This window comes from Protopterus annectens, chromosome 10.part0 (genome assembly GCF_019279795.1).
Source record: "Protopterus annectens isolate FY-2018-M chromosome 10.part0, PAN1.0, whole genome shotgun sequence".
NCBI classification, from domain to species: Eukaryota; Metazoa; Chordata; order Ceratodontiformes; family Protopteridae; genus Protopterus; species Protopterus annectens.
Genome location: NC_056744.1, coordinates 1175807924 through 1175829011, shown reverse-complemented (window position 1 = coordinate 1175829011; position 21088 = coordinate 1175807924). Strand labels below are relative to the sequence as shown.

At 40.2% G+C, this 21088-nt stretch overlaps 1 protein-coding gene across 1 annotated transcript in view; it reads right to left on the bottom strand.

The window, feature by feature from the left end:
- TDRD5 (tudor domain containing 5) overlaps window positions 1-21088 on the bottom strand; it is a 2447201-nt gene that overhangs the window by 120718 nt on the left and 2305395 nt on the right. The gene's annotated exons all lie outside the window — the stretch shown is intronic.

The window sequence follows — 21088 nt, the reverse complement described above, 5'->3', positions numbered from 1 at the left end:
TCTAACTCTCCCAGTGTGAAAGCAGAGATAGCCAGTGGACTTATATTTCTGGGTAAATTTCAGTAACTGGCTAGTAAGCATACTGTCTGGATGCCAGGAAAAAAGAAACACAGAGGACCTAAAGGAAAATCAGCAACAAAAGGTGAGAAAAAAATGAATGGAAAGAGTACTGCAGCTGTTCAGCAAAAAGCAGTGCAAGCCCCAGACACGACTTCCAGTAACTAGAGGAAAGTACAAGACAAGTGTACACAGACCTGATTAAAATAAACAAAACAATGAAAGAGTATATCAACTCAAATAATAGGAAAAATGAAGCTTTAAACAGGTATTCAGATGAGGTGATAAAACTGCAAAAATCTGAGGTCAAAATGAAGAAAAGGCTGGCTGAATATGAGACTGGTCAAGAACAGATGTTTAAAAAAATAGAATTAAGAGGACAGAGCACATAGGGAAAACCTGAGATTTTCTGCTATACCAGAGTAGCTGGAAGGAACAGACTGTATTAATTTTATGAAAGCACAAATAAGCAACTGGATGGGTATTCCAGAACAGGAGCTGTTAACTGAAAGGGCACATAGCATGTATGTTCCAAACCTGGCTATAAGAAAGCAACCTAGATCTTTAACAGTAAAGATGCAATTCTACCAGTCAAAGGTGTGAATTCTGACAAAACTGTGGCAGAAGGACAAAGTACTAAAAGTGGGAGACAGCAGAGTGTTTGTGGAAAATGACTACTCACTGTACACCAGGCAGTAAGAGTGAAAGGGAAGGTCTACAAGAGGGTAGTGAGACCAGCTATGTTATATGGGTTGGAGACGGTGGCACTGACAAAAAGGCAGGAGTCAGAGCTTGATGTGGCAGAGTTGAAGATGTTAAGATTTGCACTGGGTGTGACGAGGATGGACAGGATTAGGAATAAGTATATTAGAGGGTCAGCCCAGGTTGGAAGGTTTGGAGACAAAGCCAGAGAGGCAAGATTACATTGGTTTGGACATGTGCTGAGGAGGGATGCAGAGTATATTGGGAAAAAGATGTTAAGGATGAAGCTGCCAGGTAACAGGAAAAGAGGGAGGCCTAAGATAAGGTTTATGGATGTGGTGAGAGAGGACATGCAGGTGGTTGGTGTGACAGAGCAAGATGCAGAGGACAGGAAGAAATGGAAACAGTTGATCTGCTGTGGCAATCCCTAACGGGAGCAGCCGAAAGAAGAAGACTGTACACCAGGCAGAAGAGGAGTAAATTTATTCCAGCAATCTGGGAATATGAGAAATAAGCGTGAGATTTAAACTGCTGTATCCAGCTATCTTCAAAATATTCTTTCCTGGAGAGATGCCATTTTTTGATGCAGAACATGCTAAAGAGGAAATACAAAGGTCTGCCCAAAAACAAAAGTGTGCTATCAAACGGAAGGGGAGTCTCTTATCCATATGATAGTAAAGTTCTTAGAGATACTATGCCTGTGAATCATGTTCCTATGTTCCAAATGAAAATGCTTGGGAGTCCGAGAAAAACACAGGAGTCGACTAGAAGAACCAGAAGTATGTTGGAAGTGAACCAGGGACTGCAGCTCAGAAATGAATGAATAAATGTGGGACTACAAAGCATCAAACACATTTGTAAAATACGGATGAACAAGAAAATCTGAAAATATTGGACTTTTTTGGCTTTGATGTTTGTCTTTCGGCTTTTTCCCAGTAAGGGGTTGCCACAGCGGAACTCTAGTCCGCTAATGATTGGCAGTCGATTTTTTTTTTTTTTTTACGAAACGCCGAGGTGCCAGCTCGACGCCCAACCTTCAACGAAGGCACGCCCATTTATGCACGCCTGTCTTTCGAACGCTACCCAACCATGGGGAGAACATGCAGACTCCACACAGAAGGCCACTCTCAAGCCACACCGAGAATTGAACGGGAGAACCTCTTGCTGTGAGGTAACAACGCTACCGCCGTACCACCGAACTTGAGGAACTCCAAAGCACATGCCCTATTTCATGACATTAAAGGAAAACTCCATCCTAGAAATAAAACTATATGTTTGTTTCAGTCTATCTTTGTTTCCAGGCCTATTTTAACACCTCAGAATCACTAAGTGCTTTATTTGATTTTTAGCATGTTTCCCACAACATGGCTACTGATGGGGCTTGATATAGCAACGTGATCTTCTTCTGCTTCAACCCTTTCTCTTTCCCATAAAGCATTTCAAGTCTTCTTTCTATGACTCATGCCAGACATAAGGAAGTCACTGTGAATTCCCATGCCATTGACATATAATGGGAAATGTGTGACTCACTGTCAGTTTGTATTCCTTCTGCAAGAGGGCTGCTTCTTTTCTTTGGCTAATCACCCTCTTTTATGTTTTTCTCAGAGCTTCTTTTACACTATACTTTGAAGTTATCTAGCTGCTGTCACAGAAGTAGCTAAATTAGAGGCCTTTGTTCTAGGTGTTCTTTTGTAGTCCAACATAAATTGACAGTCCCCTCCCCCCAACACTACTGCAAAGGTGATAAAACTGTCACTGCAACAGTCAGCTCACAATTGAAAGGAAGGGACGTCCAGTCTAAATTTCTTCCTCTCTGCCTGCAGTAAGAGTTGTGTATTTATTTAATCACTTTGCCAGCAGAAGAAATAAATATTTATATAAACACTTTCAATTTAATTTTTGCAAGCAGTTGTTGATTATTTCAGTGTGTTTTATTACTAGTAACTTTTGATTAAACCCCATTTCTGTATACAAGCCATTATTAGGTTAACTTATTTTTGTGTCAGCATTTCTTTTTGAGCTACAGTTGTCTTGTGACATGCTGTTTTGGTAATTTCCTGGCATTCTACTCATCTCCACATTCTTTAAAATTACAGCAAAACAGTAATGTGCAAACCTGACTTCATGATACTGGCTCAGTAAAAGAATGTACTGAAATCTCACTATAGTCTACAGTCCATGTATTGAAACATTTTTTGGGGGGAGCTGGGTTGTCCCTTACTGAATATTTTAGGGAATAAAGTATCACTTACGCATACTCCATACTGCTTTGTATGGAATAGTCAGAGACTCAGATGTGCAGCTATTCAGGATGTGCAACATACTAGCTTTGGCAGGGAAAATGTTTTGTAAAGGAGAAAGGGGTTGGTTTGCTTTTTCTGTTTTAAAAATTTTAGCAAAATGTAGAATCAGTGCATGACTGTTTTTGTTTGACTGAGTTGTTTGTAAGGTATGCAAAGTAATAGTGGGAGGACCCCACAGCAAATGAGAATAGTAAATGTATGTGCACATACAGTAAAGGAAAAATAACTCAAGGAAGCGCCTTGTGTCGAGGGCGGTACCCTCATGATTGAAAGGTAAGATGTATGAGAAATGTTTTATTCTGTCAATGTATGAATGTATGAGAGAAAGCAAAAGAGAAAATATAAGTTAAGAGTTATAGATAAAGTTAAAACAAGTTCGTGAGCCCACCGCATGATTAGGACGTAGACTGTAAACTGTGAAAACAAGTTCATGAGCCCACACCATGATTGGGACGTACCCTATACAACAAGTTCATGTGCCCACAGCATTATTGGGATGTACCAAATCAAATACAGCAAGTGCTCTTACACTGGCAAGCTTTAAGACTTTAGTCTTTATTAAGTGCTCCAAATCACTGTACAGAGTTTCAGGAAAAATGTAGAAAGTTTACTGAAGATAAGCGGTTAACTTTACAAATCAGGCAGCTGGGAAACCCAAGCGGCTGAGGCAGAAGCAGAGGGAGGGGTAGAGAAATTGCTAGAGCATTTAGCAAAAGTGCAAGCCAAGGGGAACAAGGTGCAGTTTGGTTGCCAACTACGAGCTGGCAGTGACTCTCCGACTTCATCTAACACATCTTGCTTCAGTTGTGGACCAACCACGAGCTGACAGTGACCCTCTGGCTTCATCTAACACATCTTGCTTCAGTTGTGGACCAAACACAAGCTGGCAGTGACCCTCCAACTTCATCTAACATATCTTGCTTCAGTTGTGGAGAAGCAGCACATTGGAGAGGGGAATCCCCACACAGGCAAATGCAGAGTGTCCAAGATATTTGTACTGAATGACAACCAAATTAAAATAATGCAGTTTTTCCAAGACCACCACCTCAGATTGGAGGGAGTCGAGAAGCTCCATACTGACAAAGTCAAGCAAATATTACGGAAGCAAATGTTAACCCTCTACTGCCAATACATCAAAATGGACCCTATGTTAAGATAAAAATAAATTAAAAGAAAAGCACCTTTTCTGGTGGACACTGGAGGCACTAGGCCATTGTTAAAAATTACTTCAGATAGTCAGACACAAGTATCAGAGCATAAAGTAAAGGCAGTCGGAGTCACAAATACTATGGTTACATATCCTGTTTTGGAACCCATCCCCATTTCTTTTGGTCTGATAGAAGAAAAGCATTGTTTTCTTTTGAGTTCAACTGCACCAGTAAATCTGCTAGGAAGAGATTTGTTATGCAAGCTGGGTTCTACTATTTACTGTTCCCCAGAAGTGCTGTTTGAAACTGTTCTGAAAGAATCAGAAGGTGGAAGTTTGGGCAGTTTTAGCAGAAGGTGAGGAACACCCTGATGGAAGTATACACAGATGGATAGTTACTACAGCAGTTACCTGCCAACTTATAGGCAAAGCATGCAAATGAACTAGGTATACTGAAATCAACAGAACCAGTAAAAATAAAATTAGACCCATCAAAACCTAGAGTGCCACAATATCCACTAAAGCCCAAAGCAGAGCAGGGAATCAAACCTGTAATTCAGTCTCTGATACAGCAAGGAATAATAATATCAGCTAAAAGCCCTTTTAACACTCCTATTTTTTCCAGTTAAAAAGGCAGGAAAGGATACTTATAAATATGTACAAGACTTAACACCTGTAAATAAATGAGTATTGCCTACTTTTCCTGCTGATCCAAATCCACCACCAGTACTGCGTTGCATACCACCTACAGCTAGTTAGTATTCTGGCATACATTTATGTTCTGCATTCTTTTCTATACCTGTTCAACCTGACAATCACTTTCTGTTTGCTCTTACTTATCAGGAACAGCAATATACCCCTACATGGTTGCCAAAAGGATATACTGAAAATCCTTCATTATTTTCTCAAAGTCAGAAAAAAGATTTGGAGAATGTGACATTTCCTGGTGGGATTGTGTTGGTACAATACGTTGATGGTTTACTAATAGTATCAAATTTCTTTCAGCAATGTCAGCAGGATACCTTGCATTATCAGAGTATCCTTGCAGAAAAGGGACACAAAGTGTCTAGAGAAAAACTACAATTGTCACCTCAGGTACATTATCCTGGTCATTTAATATAACAGGGTAGCAGGCTAGTGTTACCATCTCGTATTCATACAATACCTAAGGCCCCACATCCGACTACTCAGCGACAGCTTAGGTCTTTCCTATGTATGACAGGATACTGCAGACAGTGAATTCCTAACTACGCAGAAATTTCAAAACCTTTGCAGACAGTGAATTCCTAACTACGCAGAAATTTCAAAACCTTTGACAAATCTTTTAAAGCAGCATACACCACAGACTCTCCTTTGCAATAGTGAAGAGGAAAATTCATTTCATAATTTTAAACAAGCTTTAGCTACTGTCCCATCTTTAGGGTTACCAGACTATGATAAAACTTTTATTTTATTCTGTCATGAAAGAAATGGATTTGCTCAATGAGTACTTGTAAAAAAACATGGGGACAGTTATTGCCCATTAGCTTATTACTGCATGGAACTTGATTCTGTTGCAAAAGGTTTTCTACCCAGTTTAAGGACAGTTGCTGCTGCTGCCATTATAGTTAATCTTGCACAATCACTGTTGCTTGGGCATGATCTCACAGTAGCTGTCCCTCATTCTGTATAATCACTTTTGCTTAAAATGAAAACTCAACCACTATCGACTGCACATCTAAATCGATTAGAACTTGCACTTCTTTCTGATCCATCTATTTCTATGATCCACTGTCCTGTTCTAAATCCTGCATCTCTGTTCCCTGCTGCTGATGATGGTGAAGCACATGACTGTGTGTGTGTAACTATTTGCTTTCTCCTAGGAAGGACTTCAAGGATACTCCTATACCCAAATGCTGAACTGAACTTGTTCATGGATGGCTCGTGGAAGAAATCAAAGAGACCAATTGACTGTGGGAATAGCCATCTGCACCGAAGAGATGATATTGTTGCAACAAAGATTAGAGGGTGTTCACTCTGCTCAAACAGCTGTGTTATTAGCTTTGCAAAACGTCGATGCATTAGCCAAAGACAGGGTTCATAGGTAGGTACGAGGCTATCTGCCCGAGGGCATTTATAAGCCTAGCCAGAGTGTGTCAGCTTTCACCGCCCCATTGATTAATTAACTGATCCTCTGTCAAGGACAGCCAATGAAGTGATCCTAGGGGTCTATTTTCTGTTACCCATCCACTCATCAAGGTTTCTCTTGAAGAGTGTTAATGAGGGGCTCTGCCTAATGTAGTTTGGAATTTTGTTCCAAAGCATGGGGAGTCTCTGTGACACGAATCTATCCCTCCAGCATGTTCTATTTATTGTTGTGGCGAGATTTAGCTCACTAGAGCACATGGCTCGCAGTGACTTGGATTTCTTTAGGTGGAGCATGTCCATCAATTCAAAGTTGGACATGGCTTTGTAAGTCAGGCAGAGATCACCTCTGAGTACGCGATATGCCACTGAGTACAGCCTGAGTTTTTTCAGTCGGGCTGCATAGGACATATGTTTGAGGCCAGTAATCCTCTTGGTGAGGTACTTTCGTGGTCTCTCCAGCTGTTGTAAGTGTCTTGTGAGGTACATCCCAAATGGGGCATTGCACTCTATGATGGGTCTGATGAGTGACGAGTAGAGGGGCACTATAACCTCTATTTCTAGATGCGAACCCTTTAGTAATTAGATGGGCCACATAGAAGGATTTCTTAACTACTTTGGCAATATGATTGCCAAAGGAGAGATTACTATCTACCTGGGTCCCCAGATCTCTTATTAGCTCTTCTGTATTAAGGGGGCTGCCACCTATGTGGTAATTCGTGGGTGTTTTGTTTTTCCCAAACGGGATGACTATGCATTTTTTGGCATTTAGCTTGAGGCCATGACTTTGACTTCAGGTGTCCGTCTCAGTAAGGCCCTTTTGGAGGATGTCCGTGTCAGCCGGAGAGTCAATTATGACTCCCAGTTTGCAGTCATCGGCGAACTTGGTTAGCCATAGTCCTCCTATGTTTGCCTGTACTTCTAAGAAGTATATGCTGAACACTAGGGGTCCCAGGACCGAGCCTTGTGGGACACCACTTGTGACTGGTTTACAGTCGGGCCTGGAGCCAGCTATTCTTACCGTGTGAGTTCTGTCTGTAAGCCAGTTGGCAACCCATCTCATGACGTAGGGGTTTATGTTCAGGCTGGTGAGTTTTTCTGTAATACCCGAGTGGGGAATGGTGTTGAAAGCCATGGCGAGGTCAAGGTAGGCTGTGTGAACAACCTTTCCCTCGTCTAAGGCCTTGGTGACTGTCTCGAAGAAGTCAACCAGGTTTAGTAGACATGATCTGCCCTTAACAAAGCTGAACTGGGTCGGGTCAAGTGTTTGGAGGTTTCCAATGTCTTTGTTAATGAGTTCCATGATGATGCGCTCCATAACCTTGCAGACCAGGCTAGTCAGGCTTATGGGGCGATAGCTACCAGGGTCAGTTGTGGCCCCTCCTTTGTGGAGTGGAATAACCATTGCTGTGCACCATTCTATGGGCATGTAGCCTGTGGAGAGGTTGAGGCTGAACAGTGTGTTTAGGTGGGGGGTTAGTTCGTTCTGTAGTTCGTGCAAGACACAGCCCGGGACACCATCTGGCCCCATTGTCGCTGTGTTTTTGGCTTCTGAAAGGGCTATTTTCACCTGTGCGTCTATGATTTCCAGGACACTACATTTTTCCAGTATTGTTGTGAGCCCTTTTGGGGGTGAAGTTTGCAATGAATCTATCTGCCAGGATGTTGGCAATATCAGTAGGTTCAGTATATTTTGTGCTATTTTGCACTAGTTCAGTGCATATCTGCGAGTTGCCACTTAGATTCTTAACATAGCTAAAGAAGGCTTTTTTGTTATATTTGGCCAATTATTAGTTGACCAAAAGTTATATTTGGTGGCCACTATTTGTACAGATAGCAATTATGCTTTTGGGATGGTACATGATTTTGGGCAACTTTGGAAAGAGAGAGGGTTTTTGACCTCTTCAGGAAAACAAATTAAAAATTCAGGGCACATAAAATCATTGTTAAATGCACTTCTGCAATCTAAGAGGCTGCCTGTAATCAAATGTTGTCCACATCAAAAAGGCCAATATGCTGTAAACTCCTACCTGTCGAAATCTGATCCTAAATCAGTGTTTTCCAGAGTGACATCATCAGACCACAACCATATGCAAAAGTAGGCTAACAAATTTCTCTAAAGCAGAGTACAGTCTGTAAAGCAAATAGCAGTAGTAGCTTTCTAGGTCTTGTCCACACTGATGCCAAGGACATGTACACTGGCATATACACCAGGAGCACTGCATATACATTCGTACAATTCTTATGAGTTAGATATTCATGACAGGACAGAGATAAAAAAAAAAAAAAAAAAAAACACCAAACAAGCATGAACATTGAACATCAACATAAACAACTGAAATCAACCAAGAACTGAATTGCTGTCTAAGGGCAATAATGAACAAACCCACCTTTGGAAGGACACCTTTCCAAAGTGAACCAAGCAAAAAAGACATCCACCATAGTCATCTGAACAGAACAACAAATCAACATTAACATCTCATAACTATCTGAGTAGTAAAGCATGGCCATAATCAGTCACATACATCACAGGAGGTGAAGTGACATCTCTGGTTTCACAAACCCTCAATAAAACTAATTCTGAACATACTGTCACTATCCACAAAAGGAAAACACTATAAATATTGTATAAAATAGATAACTAGTAAGCCACACAAAAAGTAAAATTCTTAAAAAATAGCAATTTAATAAAAAAAGGCTGCACTAACCTCTTCTCAAACCTTCCCTTATGACTATGAGTTCCACAACTGAGCAGAATTCTATAGACAGCGACACATTTTATAAAACAGCATAGCCACCCCAAACAATTAAGCCAATCCTTGTCTCTCCACATGATGCACCTAGACAATATCTGACTTTACTACTCTGTACTTAATTCTTCAGATAAATGCGTACATTGAAATGCATAAGACGTCTTAAACAGCTCAGCATTTAAAACTCTCATTCAATGAAATGAAAGTCAATACCAAGCCAGAAACCAATGCACTTAGCACTTCATCAAGTTGGATATGACAATTTTCACTTCTGCTGGCACCCATTGTTTAATCCTGTATGTCCAAGATCACAAACACTTAAAAGAAATACAAGGATGACTGTAGCAATTTTAGAACAATTAACGTACAAACCAATTATCTGAGGCTTCTCTTACCAGAAACTGAGAATTGTGTGGCTATGTTTATATATTTAATCAATGTTTTAATGAATGTAACAAAATTTAAGAAACTTAATTTTCAGTGGAGATTGACATCTTCGGCAAATGATAATAAAGCTATGTACAGAGCTGTAAGAGCCCTCTTCATAGGCTTGTAACACTTAACAGATGTGAAAAAAACAATTTCAGTGAAAATCAGAGGAACCACAAATATCAGTTGCTCAAGAGGACAGTTGAGAAACAGAGGTTGGCATGAGATGAAACACATTCATTTTAATGGTGTGCTCCCCCTGCAAGAACCAAAACCTATAAATGTATGAGTTGGGTTAAGCTTACAGATAACTGCCATCTCAAGATGAGCTGAAACACAAAAAGCAAAAACTACATTACAGCATTTTGAGTGATATACCTTTTTCTTGTAGTCATGTAAACATGTTGTAGTTATTAAATGCACTCACTAGTGCACATACTGTCTAAAAATACCATGCATATACATTCTGTCGAAGTTTTTTGCAAAAGATCCCAGCCTTCAGTGCAGACAAGACAGCACATACTCCTTCTCCACTCCCACATACTGCAAGTCCATGCAGGTCACCCAAGAGTCACCAGGAAAGAAGACCTAAGCATGTTATTCCCACTAACTCTGCTTCAATACAAGGATGTCATATACAATATGTCAATACAAGTCATATGTCCTAGGCTCACAGGAGTTGCAAATCAATTCAGCTGCAAGGACATTTCCCCTTTGCCATTACCCACCCTTTTCCTTTTAAAGAAGGGCCAGGCCAGTCGTGCCAGGGAGTCAATTTATGAACACCCAACCAGTTATCTTTTTTAAAGGCAGAGTGTTTGTCACGCTGTTTAACTTGCACAGTTAGTTTGTTCTATAGAGGTAGATAAGCACTATGTTGTAAATCTGTACATCAACCATGTGCACCTATTTTTTATAGTGGATTTACATTCATGGTTCTACTGTTAGCTGAGCTACAACCTCGCTTGTGTTCGGTGCAGCATTTCTTCAGCAGCTTGCAGCTCTAGGATGCTCCCAACATATCCTTAATTGGTTCTCTAGCTACCTGAATAACAGACAACAATCACTAAGATGACAAAGCAAACAATCTTGTTACACAATCAATAAAACAGGTGTTCCACAAAGGTCTATACTAGGACCCTTGCTTTTTAGCGTGTTCATAAATTATCTTCACTCTGTCTCTCTACAGAGCTCACTAATCCAATATGCGGATGATTCCACAATCATATCCCCTTCAATAACTCCTCCAACCTTCAAAAAATAACACAAAAGGCCTATACTAACATAGATTCGTGGTTAAATAAATCCCAAGAAATCCAAACTATTACTTTTCTCTTATAAACCACCTCTACATGATTTTAAGATTTATTCTCTCAAAAGGACTGAAATCGAAGTAGTAAAGTCAGCAAAACTATTAGATATTACTGTCAATGACAAGCTATCCTATGAGAAACATATTCTAAATGCTATAAAAAAAAAAAAACATTTAAACTTGGTAAACTACACTCAGAAATTATACACGGATACCTCCACAAAAATAAAACTGGCCAATACCCTCCTGCTCCCATCCCTCCTCTATGGTTCCCCCATTTTTGCTAATCTGCACACATCACTAACCAACTACAATCATGTCATTATAAAATAGCATAATTCACTAGCAACTAATTAGCAATTAAGGAACTAAAATGGCTTGAATTCCCTCACTTCCTTCAAGACACCCAGCTAACACTAGCCCATAAAGTAATATATAATAAAGAAAAGTTCCCATCTCTCCACTCAATTCTACAGCCCCACCAGAAAACTTCGATCCACTATCAAACTACTCTTAAGCATTTACAAAGCCCATAAAAGGGCTAGAGAAAGCTTATACTCACATGCCATCTCTAAACTCTGGAACACTCTACCCACCCACTATCACTCAATTAGATTCCTTAACTTCAAACTCACTCTAAAAATCACTTCCTTAATAAACTGACATGCCCCTGCTCACAAAATCATAGACCTCCTTGTTTACCTCTATCCTGAGGAACTTTTGTTACCATGCAGCTGGACTTCATTCAGATTATGACGCTGAAGCTTTTTTGTATCAAGTTATGAAAACTAACAATATAATGACATGCATGGTATGACACAGGTAGTGTCAAAGGGAGGAAACTTATGGAATAAGACCAGCTTATCTAAAATGTATATTAATTTCAGTTACATTAATGATGTTAATGACAATGTATATTACATACTGTGAGCTGTGGGGTAAGCATGCAGTCCAAAGGGTTGAACTCAGTGAGGAAGTTGTAATGTTTATGTAACTGTTAGGGTAGAAATGCACATTAAGATTGTATGAAAGAGAAATTAGTTGGTGTGTTAAAGGATTCCATAAGCAGTCAAAGTATTTCTGTGGGGGTTGAGATGGGTAGAAAGGAACAGTAGGTACATTAAGAAATAGCAGTGGAAGGGGATTGTCAGTTACTAGAAAAAGGTACATCTGTATTCCTTGGCATAGAAAATGTTGCATTTTCTCCTAGGAAAAAAACGTGACTCAAAGGCTGACATGTGACAATGTGTCTGTGTCACATTGTCCCAACAGACATTTTCATGGTTGGCTGCAATGAAATGTCTGTTTGGGCTTCACTGCAATACTGCAGTTAAAATGAGTGATATTTCATTCAGAGTAGATGATGGGTGTTCCATAACAAGCTATTGGAAGGTATACTAATGTCTACGAGGCCAGACGCATGTCCATTTATACTCTGTCCTGGTCTCACAACTACAACTATGATGCCGAGTTTGTGTGTGTGTGTACGCACGTGCGCGATATATTACATGACTAATTTCAATTATTTACAGAATTGTTAAAATACATACACACCAGCTGAGGCCTTTGGAAGATGCTGCCAGTGCAAGTATGTTGCACATGTGCAATGTATAGTGACAATACGTTACAACAAATTAACACCAGTCATGTAATCAAACCCAGGTAAAAATAAATAAATGACTTAATTACAGCATTCAAATAAAGCGACTCTGATCAACCCCAAATAAAGTTCAGCTGTCCTAGTAGGGTTTTCCTGACATTTACTCAATCTGATTAACTCCAAATAAAGTTCAGCTGTCCCAGTAGGATTTTCCTGACATTTACTCAGTTGCTTGCTACACCAAAAGCCATGGTTCGCAGAGACCTTACAAAGCATCAAAGGGATCTCCTTGTTGAAAGGTATCAGTCAGGAGAAGGGTACAAAATAATTTCCACAGCATTGGATATACCATGGAACACAGTGAAGACCGTCATCAAAAAGTGGAGAAAATATGGGACAAACAGTGATGTTGCTCCAAAGAACTGGATGTCCCTCCACAACTGAGGGAAAGACGAGACAAAAACTGGTCAGGGAGACAGCCAGGAGACCTACAGCAACACTGAAGTAGCTGCAAGAATTTCTGGCAAATACTGGTTGTGTAGTACATGTGACAATCTCCCATATTCTCCATATGTCTGTTATGAGGTGATTTATGAAGTAAGTTTGCAAGAAGGAAGCCTCCTCTTACACAGAAAACCATCCAGGCCTGGCTAAAATTTGCCAAACAATACATCTTTGGCCCTCTTCAAAAGGAACCTTGACGATTGGATGGGAGAAAGGAAATTCACCCTGGGGAGCATGTCAGTCGCCCTGCTAGACAGGGGTCCAGGGAAGTAAATAGTGTGGGAAAAAATAGCCAGGGAATTGTTATGGCTAGGCTTGTATAGGCCCTAGGGCCGATAGCCTAGTACCAACCTATGAACCTAATCAAGTCTCCCAAAAGCATGTGGGAAAATGTGTTATGGTCTGATGAGACCAAGGTTGAACTTTTTGGTCACAATTCCAAAAGGTATGTTTGACTCAAAAACACTTCGCATCACCAAAAGAACACCATCCCCACAGTGAAGCATGGTGGTGGCAGTATCATGCTTTGGCGTTGCTTTTCTTCAGCTGGAAGTGGGTTAGTCAAGGTGGAGGGAATTATGAACATTTCCAAATACAAGTCACTTTTTGCCCAAAACCTTCAGGCATCTGCTAGAAAGCTGAAGATGAAGAGGACTTTCACCTTTCAACACGACAATGACTCCAAGCATACATCCAGTTCAACAAAAGAATGGCTTCACCAGAAAGAAGTTAAAGTTTTGGAATGGCCTAGCCAGAGCCCAGACTTAAATCCAATATAAAATCTGTGGGGTGACGAACAGATGTCCTCACTATTTGACAGATTTGGAGCGCTTTTGCAAGGAAGAGTGAGCAAATATTGACAAGTCAAGATGTGCCATGCTGATACACTCCTACCCAAGATGACTGAATGCTGTAATGAAATAAAAAGGTGCTTCAACAAAGTATTGCTTAAGGGTGTGCACACTTACGTAACCAGCTTATTGTACGTTTTTTATTGTTTATATTTTTTCCCCTAATAGATTTGATTTTCAATTGAATTGTACAGGTTTATAGGTCACATTAAAGGTGGGAAAAGTTTTGAAATGATTTATCTGTCATCATAATCCCACTCCTCCCATTTCCTCCCATTCCCCTCTCCTCCATGAGGACTGAATTCATTAAATACTGACAGGCATTTCAGTTTCAGACTTCATATCCTTCAGAAATATATGGTAACATAAGACCTTTGATGCTAGCAACTTGTAAGTTTATAAGAGCGATTTTTCATTTTTTCTCATTATTTCTGGAGCTTTGCCCCCACTATTATTTTTGACTTTGTCCAGATTTTTTGTGCAGAGAGGTGGAGAGCTATGGGCCTTCCCCAGCCCTGAGAGGTCCATTATTTCCTAGTAATTCGGACCATGGAGGGCATTTTTGCACTTATTTAATGGGCTGTCTGATAAATTTGTTTTGTACTGGCTTAATTATTAGTATATATATTGTTTAAACTTTTGATATAACATATGCACCAAGTTGAATATTCCAAAGTAGCTGTAGGATATGTAATTAAATCAAATGCCTTGGAACACCTAGATAATAACCCCACAAGAGGTGAAAATATCTTGGACTACATGAGTAACCACTGCAGCATCCCTATACTATTATTCCCCCCAGTAAGATCCGACCACAAAGCGGTCACTTACGAAGTCACCATCTCCCCCAACCCCCCTCTTGCTAGGATCAGACAAAAAAAATTCTCCAAAGCAGATTACAACCTCCAGAGGGATTATATTAACAGCTTCACAGCCCTTCCCCCTCTGTAGGAACTGGCACCATTATAAAAAACTACACCAAAGCACTATACAACCATTTATAAAGATGCATGGAATCAGGAATATTTGACAGGATTACATCTTCCTCCGCAAGGAAGTGTAAACCTCTCTGGTGGACCTTTGCAATAAATAAACTCCATAACAAAAGGAAAAAAATTGCTGTCCAAGACCAAAAAGGAGCAGATGCCCAATTGGAAGCAATGTCTCCTTAGCCTTAACAAGCAAATAAGAGCACTAGTGAAATCCTCCAAACCAAACATTGAGTCCAAATTGGCCACATCTACTAGAGACAATCGTAAGTCCTTCTTCACAGATGTCCGCAACCTGAAAGGAAGCACCCAGATCTATTCAGAACTGGTGGACAAGGAGACCATATATGCAAGTGCAGTAGATATAGCAAACATGCTGGCTGACCGATTCCGTGAGAACTTTACCCTTCTGCCCCCCATATCAGTAAATCAGGACATCACAGTACTTGACCACTTCCCCTTATATCTATGGAACAGGTCATCACTGCTCTGTCAAAGGCAAAAAATACAGCCTCCATGGGACCAGATAACATCCCGGGCTGCATACTATGTGAACTCAGGCAGGAAATTGCAGCACCATTAGGCATCTTGTTCAACCAAAGCCTGAGTACTGGCTTCATCCCAGCTGAGTGGAGGACAGATACTGTCATCTTTTTATACAAAAATGGAGCATCCACCAATATGTGAAATTATACAGCCATCAGCCTGATCTGCAAGGCCATGGAATGGATCATCATGGACCTCATTAACAAGGATATTGGCAACCTACAAGCACTTGATCAAACACAGTTTGGCTTCATCAAGGGGAGGTCATGTCTGCTAAATTTGGTCAACTTCTTTGAGATAGTCACCAAACCCATGGCCGAGGGCCAGATGGGGCACAGCACCTACCTTGACCTGTCCAAAGCCTTTGACACTATTCCCCACTCGGGCACAATAGATAAACTCTCTCAACTATGCATCAATCGATATGTTACCAGATGGGTAGCAAACTGGCTCACTGACAGAATCCACGTAGTAAAAATACACGAAACAACCTCAAGCAGTAGGCCCGTAACAAGGGGCGTACCACCGGATTTGGTCTTGGGGCCTATGTAATTTGGGATATATTTTTCTGAGGTGCAAGCCAAAACCAGTGTGCTCTGGCTGTCCAGGTTTGCAGATGACTGCAAGCTGGGTGCTGTCATCAATTCCCCTAGTGATGTGGACATCCTCAAAGAGGGTCTCACTCAGACAAATGACTTATCTAAGAAACATGGCCTCAAGCTGAAGACCAACAAATGCATCACTGTCCCCTTTGGGGAGAGTGACGTCCGAACTAATTATCACATTAATAACAATGTCCTAAGCACATAATGAGTCATGAGCACCACGGTTGATAACCTGACTTTTGACCACCCTGTTGCTTACATTGTATGGAAAGCCTTGTACATGGCCAACCTCATAAGTCAGGGTATCTCATCCAGGGAGAAGGAGGTCATATCATCGCTGTATTCTTCCCTCATAAGGGCCATTATTGGGTACAATGCCCTGTTTGGCATGTACCTCTCAAAGCACATGCAGCAACTGGAGAGGCAACAGAGGTTCCTCACCAGGAGAATCCAGGGCCTCAAACATCTGCCATACACAGACAGGATAAAAACCCTACCCCTCTAATCAGTCACATTAGACTCCTCAGAGGTGACCTCTGTCTGGCATACAAGGCGATTACGAACCATGCCTTGATGGGACTGCTGCATATCCACAAGTCAATGTCCACTCCAGTAACCTACACAAGCAGCCTCAACCTGGTCTGTGACATCAATAAGACTAGCTGGCAGGACAGATTTGTGTCCCAGAGACTCCCTCATCTATGGAAGAGACTCACCCTCCACATCAAAGAGAGTACCTCTTTAACCCTTTTTAAGCTCAATTGGGATAATTGGATAAGAAACACAAAATATACCCCTGGGATTCCACCCCTGTTCCTGCTGGACAGAGGCATTGGGTGCTGAGCAGTCTAAATATGGGCTAAACTCTCGGCTAGCCTTATAAAGGCCTCAGAGCCTAGTAACCTCCTTTGTGTCTATTATTTCAGGAATATTACATATAAAATACAACTTATGTAGTATGTAACAATACCTTCGTACCTTACACACATTTATACACACACAGGCATGCACAGGCAAACAGTTGAGCAACAGACAGCATCACATTATATATATATATATATATATATATATATATATATCTATGTAAATATACAAATAGATGCAACGGTAAGGTTGGACCTTACAACTGTCTCGTTGAAAGTAAGTATTGGACCTGACTCCCCCACAGGAGCAACAAAACTGAAAAAAATAAAGCTAACTTCAGACTACTATGCAATGGCACAAAACATATTATACCTCCTGACTCCTATGCAGAGGTGTACTCAGATGCCCTGTACAAACATTTAAGCAGCTGAGTAGACTCCATTTTACCTGACTCCTGAAAAAAACACGACACCCTGGTGAGATATAGACAGATTACATAACAAGAGAAAGAATGGATATCTAAGAAAAAGAGGGACGTGACTCAGTAGAGGAAGAATTCCCTCCTCAGCTTGAACAAGCAAATCAGAAATCTCATGAAATCCTTTAAAGCTAAGTATGAAGCTAAAATAATGTCTCCAGCCAAGGATAATCATAAAGCATTCTTTAATTATGTCCAAAACTGAAAATGGAATGTCCAGCTTTGTGAAGAAGAGGTAATAGATGGTACTGCTCATACTGCACTGGAGGAAATCACTCACCCTCCTAGCTGACAGATTTGGTGCAAACTTCACTCATCTGGCCCCATCGTCCATACCCAAAGCCGACCCAACACCAGTCCTCTGCTTAGTATCTCTAGAAATCAGGTCTCACTTGAGCTCTCCAAGGCCAAAAACATGGGCGCAATGGGGCAAGATAACATCCCAGGATGCTTATTAAGCAATCTAAAACAAAAAGCATCAGACCCACTTACAAATCTCTTTAACCATAGCCTGAGAACTCGATTTATTCCACTGGAGTAGAGAACAGCAACAGTAATCCCTTTGTACAAATGGGGGCCATTTACAGACCCTGGGAACTATAGACCCATAAGTCTCACCAGTCTCATCTGCAAGGCCATGCAAAGAATCATCACGAAATTGAGCAAGAGGGAGTGTATAAATACTTGGGAATTGATGAAGGATCAGTAATAAAACATGAACAAATGTGAATAAAACTCAACAAAGAATGCTTTAGAAGACATCATTGACATCTAGGAACAAGATCCAAGCTATAAACCAATTTGCTCTTCCTGTCCTAACTTACAGTTTTGGAGTGATTGACTGGCCTCAAAAAAATAAATTAGATATTAAAACAAGGATACCTCAGGCTCACTAAATGATTTATAAAAATCAGCGTATACCAAGATTATATATTCCCCGTTCTGAAGGAGGGATGTGCCTCCTTGAAATTGATTACACATATAGATCTGCAATCATGGGACTCAACACATATCTGCTCACCTCACAAGATCCAAATGTAGTGAAAGTTTTGAAACATGAGGAGAATAAATCTAAGGGGTTGGGAGGGTGGCCTAATGGTTAAGGTGTTTGCCTTACAAACACAAGGTGCAAAGTTTGAGTCTCACAAGGGATAATTGGCTAGGCTTAAAGTGGCTCACAAGGGTAGTTAGCCTAGTACTAACCTATGAACCTAAGATTACTTCTCTGCTTAATCTAGCAGAAGCATACAGATGACAAGCAGGAATGGAAATCAAACCAGAAGTAGATAGAAATCAGGCAGCAACCGAATGTGCCAAAAAACAAAAGAAAGAATATAAGGTAAAGGACCAGATGAGAAGGCTAGAAATGTGGAAAAAGCATAAATATAGTTGCAAATACAGAAAACTTCTGAAAGAACCTAATGTTGATCAGGAACGAATGCAGGAATGGTTATGGAGAGGTGAATTCAAGCCAAGAAATGAAAGGTTAATATTGGCAGTCCAAGATAGTGGGCTGTATACACGCTGGTTTACAAAGTCCATTGAACATGTAGGAGAAACACACAAATGTAGGTTTTGTAAAACTGAATTGGAAACAGTCACACACCTTGTTGCGAGACACTAATGACAGGAGGACTGTTTACTGAAAGGCAAAATAATGTGGCAAGACTGTTGCACTGGGGATTGTGCCAACATTATGGTATCAACATGGCTAAAAAACACTGGAAACATGAGCCACAAAACATCATAGAAAATGATGAAGTGTATATCACATGGGATCATCCATTGCCAACAGTTCAAAAGATCGATGCTAGAAAACCGGATATAGTGGTCCAAGAAAAGAAGACAAAAGTAGCATTGATCATTGAAGTTGCCACACCCAGTGACTACAGTGTCTTGTGTACAGAGAGACACAAAGTCATAAAATACCAGCATCTGCAGGCAGAAACGAGAGTAATGTGGAAGAAAGATACCCAGACAGTTCCAAAAGTCGTAGGAGCAACAGGCCTGATAACATATCTAAATACGATTGTAGATTCTTTTTTAACAATCCATGTAACCCCATATGAATTGCAGGAGTCGTCATTACTGGGCACATTGCGGGTGCTGCAAAGAGCACTTCTGGCTGACAAAGATTAAAACAATACTAATTTCATGAACTTTAATCGTAGTTTGACTTAGGAATGGGGTCCATTCCCGTCATGGTATTAGAAACCCAAAAGACTTGGAGAAATTAAAAAAATGAGACCCCTTATCAACAAGGACATAAGCAACCTTCAAACTGTAGACCCAATCTAATTTGGTTTCATTAAGGGTAGATCATTCTTACTAGACCTGGTGGACTTCATTGAGAAAGGCACCAAAGTCCTGGCTGAAGGTAAGACAGTGCGCATACCACGTATATTGACCTGACCAAGGCTTTTCACACAATCCCCCACTCAGGTTTCAATAAAGAACTCCGAATTAGGGATTTCTGGCTAAAACTATTAACATCTTTACCATAAGATTTAGCCATGAGTAAGAACTATTTATATGAGCACCCCAAACAGACACCAGCCTGGTTAATAGGAAAAAAACAATACTCCTACTTAGGAGTTAACCTGCAAGCTATCCTAAAAGCTATGAACCAATAACTTCCCTTCTGACGAAACTATACACTGGAATTTATGTTGACAGTTTATAGATGAGCAGAAAGTGGTAATATGCTGTTTGAAAGCACACAAATTAAATGGCAGGAATTCTGTGGAAGTCTGGTACTGCAAAACTTAGGTAGAAAGGTTCTGACAGTGTTATTGCTCACAGAGTGGCATCACTACCAGGACATTCTGTAAGTTAGGAAGGATGAAGTCAGATATCTCAAATACTGAAAGAATATAGTCAACTAGATGGCTGAGACTACACATTATACAGTTTGAAGTGTTTCAGGGAAGGACATAGAAAAGTACTGGGGACAGAGAAGTAATAGAAAAAAATCAGGATGCTTCTCAGTGGTTTTATGAAAAGCAAAGTTTTAGACCACGATGGGAAGGTTAAATGGTCTCTTTTTATGAAGATTAACTGGCATCATGTCTAAGTGATATAACAGAGGATTTAAAGGATTCTGAACTAGACTCTATCCTCTATCTCTTCTGTCTCTCCCCTTGTCTACTACCAAGGAAAAAGTATTGCTAAAGCAATATAAAGCCAGAATCACTATCCAGATGTAAATCCATATTTTAATGTTCTTAAACTCCTTAACCTCACGCCTTATATGTCTGCCATTTTTCCAAGTAGTATGATTAGATTGTGTTATTTTACTCTTAAATGGTTAATTATCTTAATGATGTTTTTGTTCAACTCATTCACTGTATTACTAGTTTGGATTAATAATAACCAAAATTTCTACTGTAAATAATCATTCGCAATTATGATTGTATTCTCCACAAGTTGTACTGTAACAATGTATTTTATTAGTTTTATATACAAATATATATGTTTTTTTAAATGCTGGACCTTTTCCCACTAGGCATCCACTGAAAATAGTTTGCTGACTCAGTCACATTTTCCCAGTCACCAAATGTCAAACTATAAATAAGTAAGTCGCTAAGCACTTGACAGATTAGTCATTCTGGGAATGCTGGGTGATGCTTCCTGAAGCCTATTTATTTAGTCCAGTGTTTTAGAAAGTCAGGTTAGCTAATATGATTTTCTCTCATATCACTTTGCAAGTAAACAATGTTGGAATACAAAGGTAACTCAAACAGAGGTAGATTACATGCAGTAAGTGAAACATAACTGCATAATGCATTTCTGTTCTTTAGTGGCTGTCATAAGACAAGAGGCAT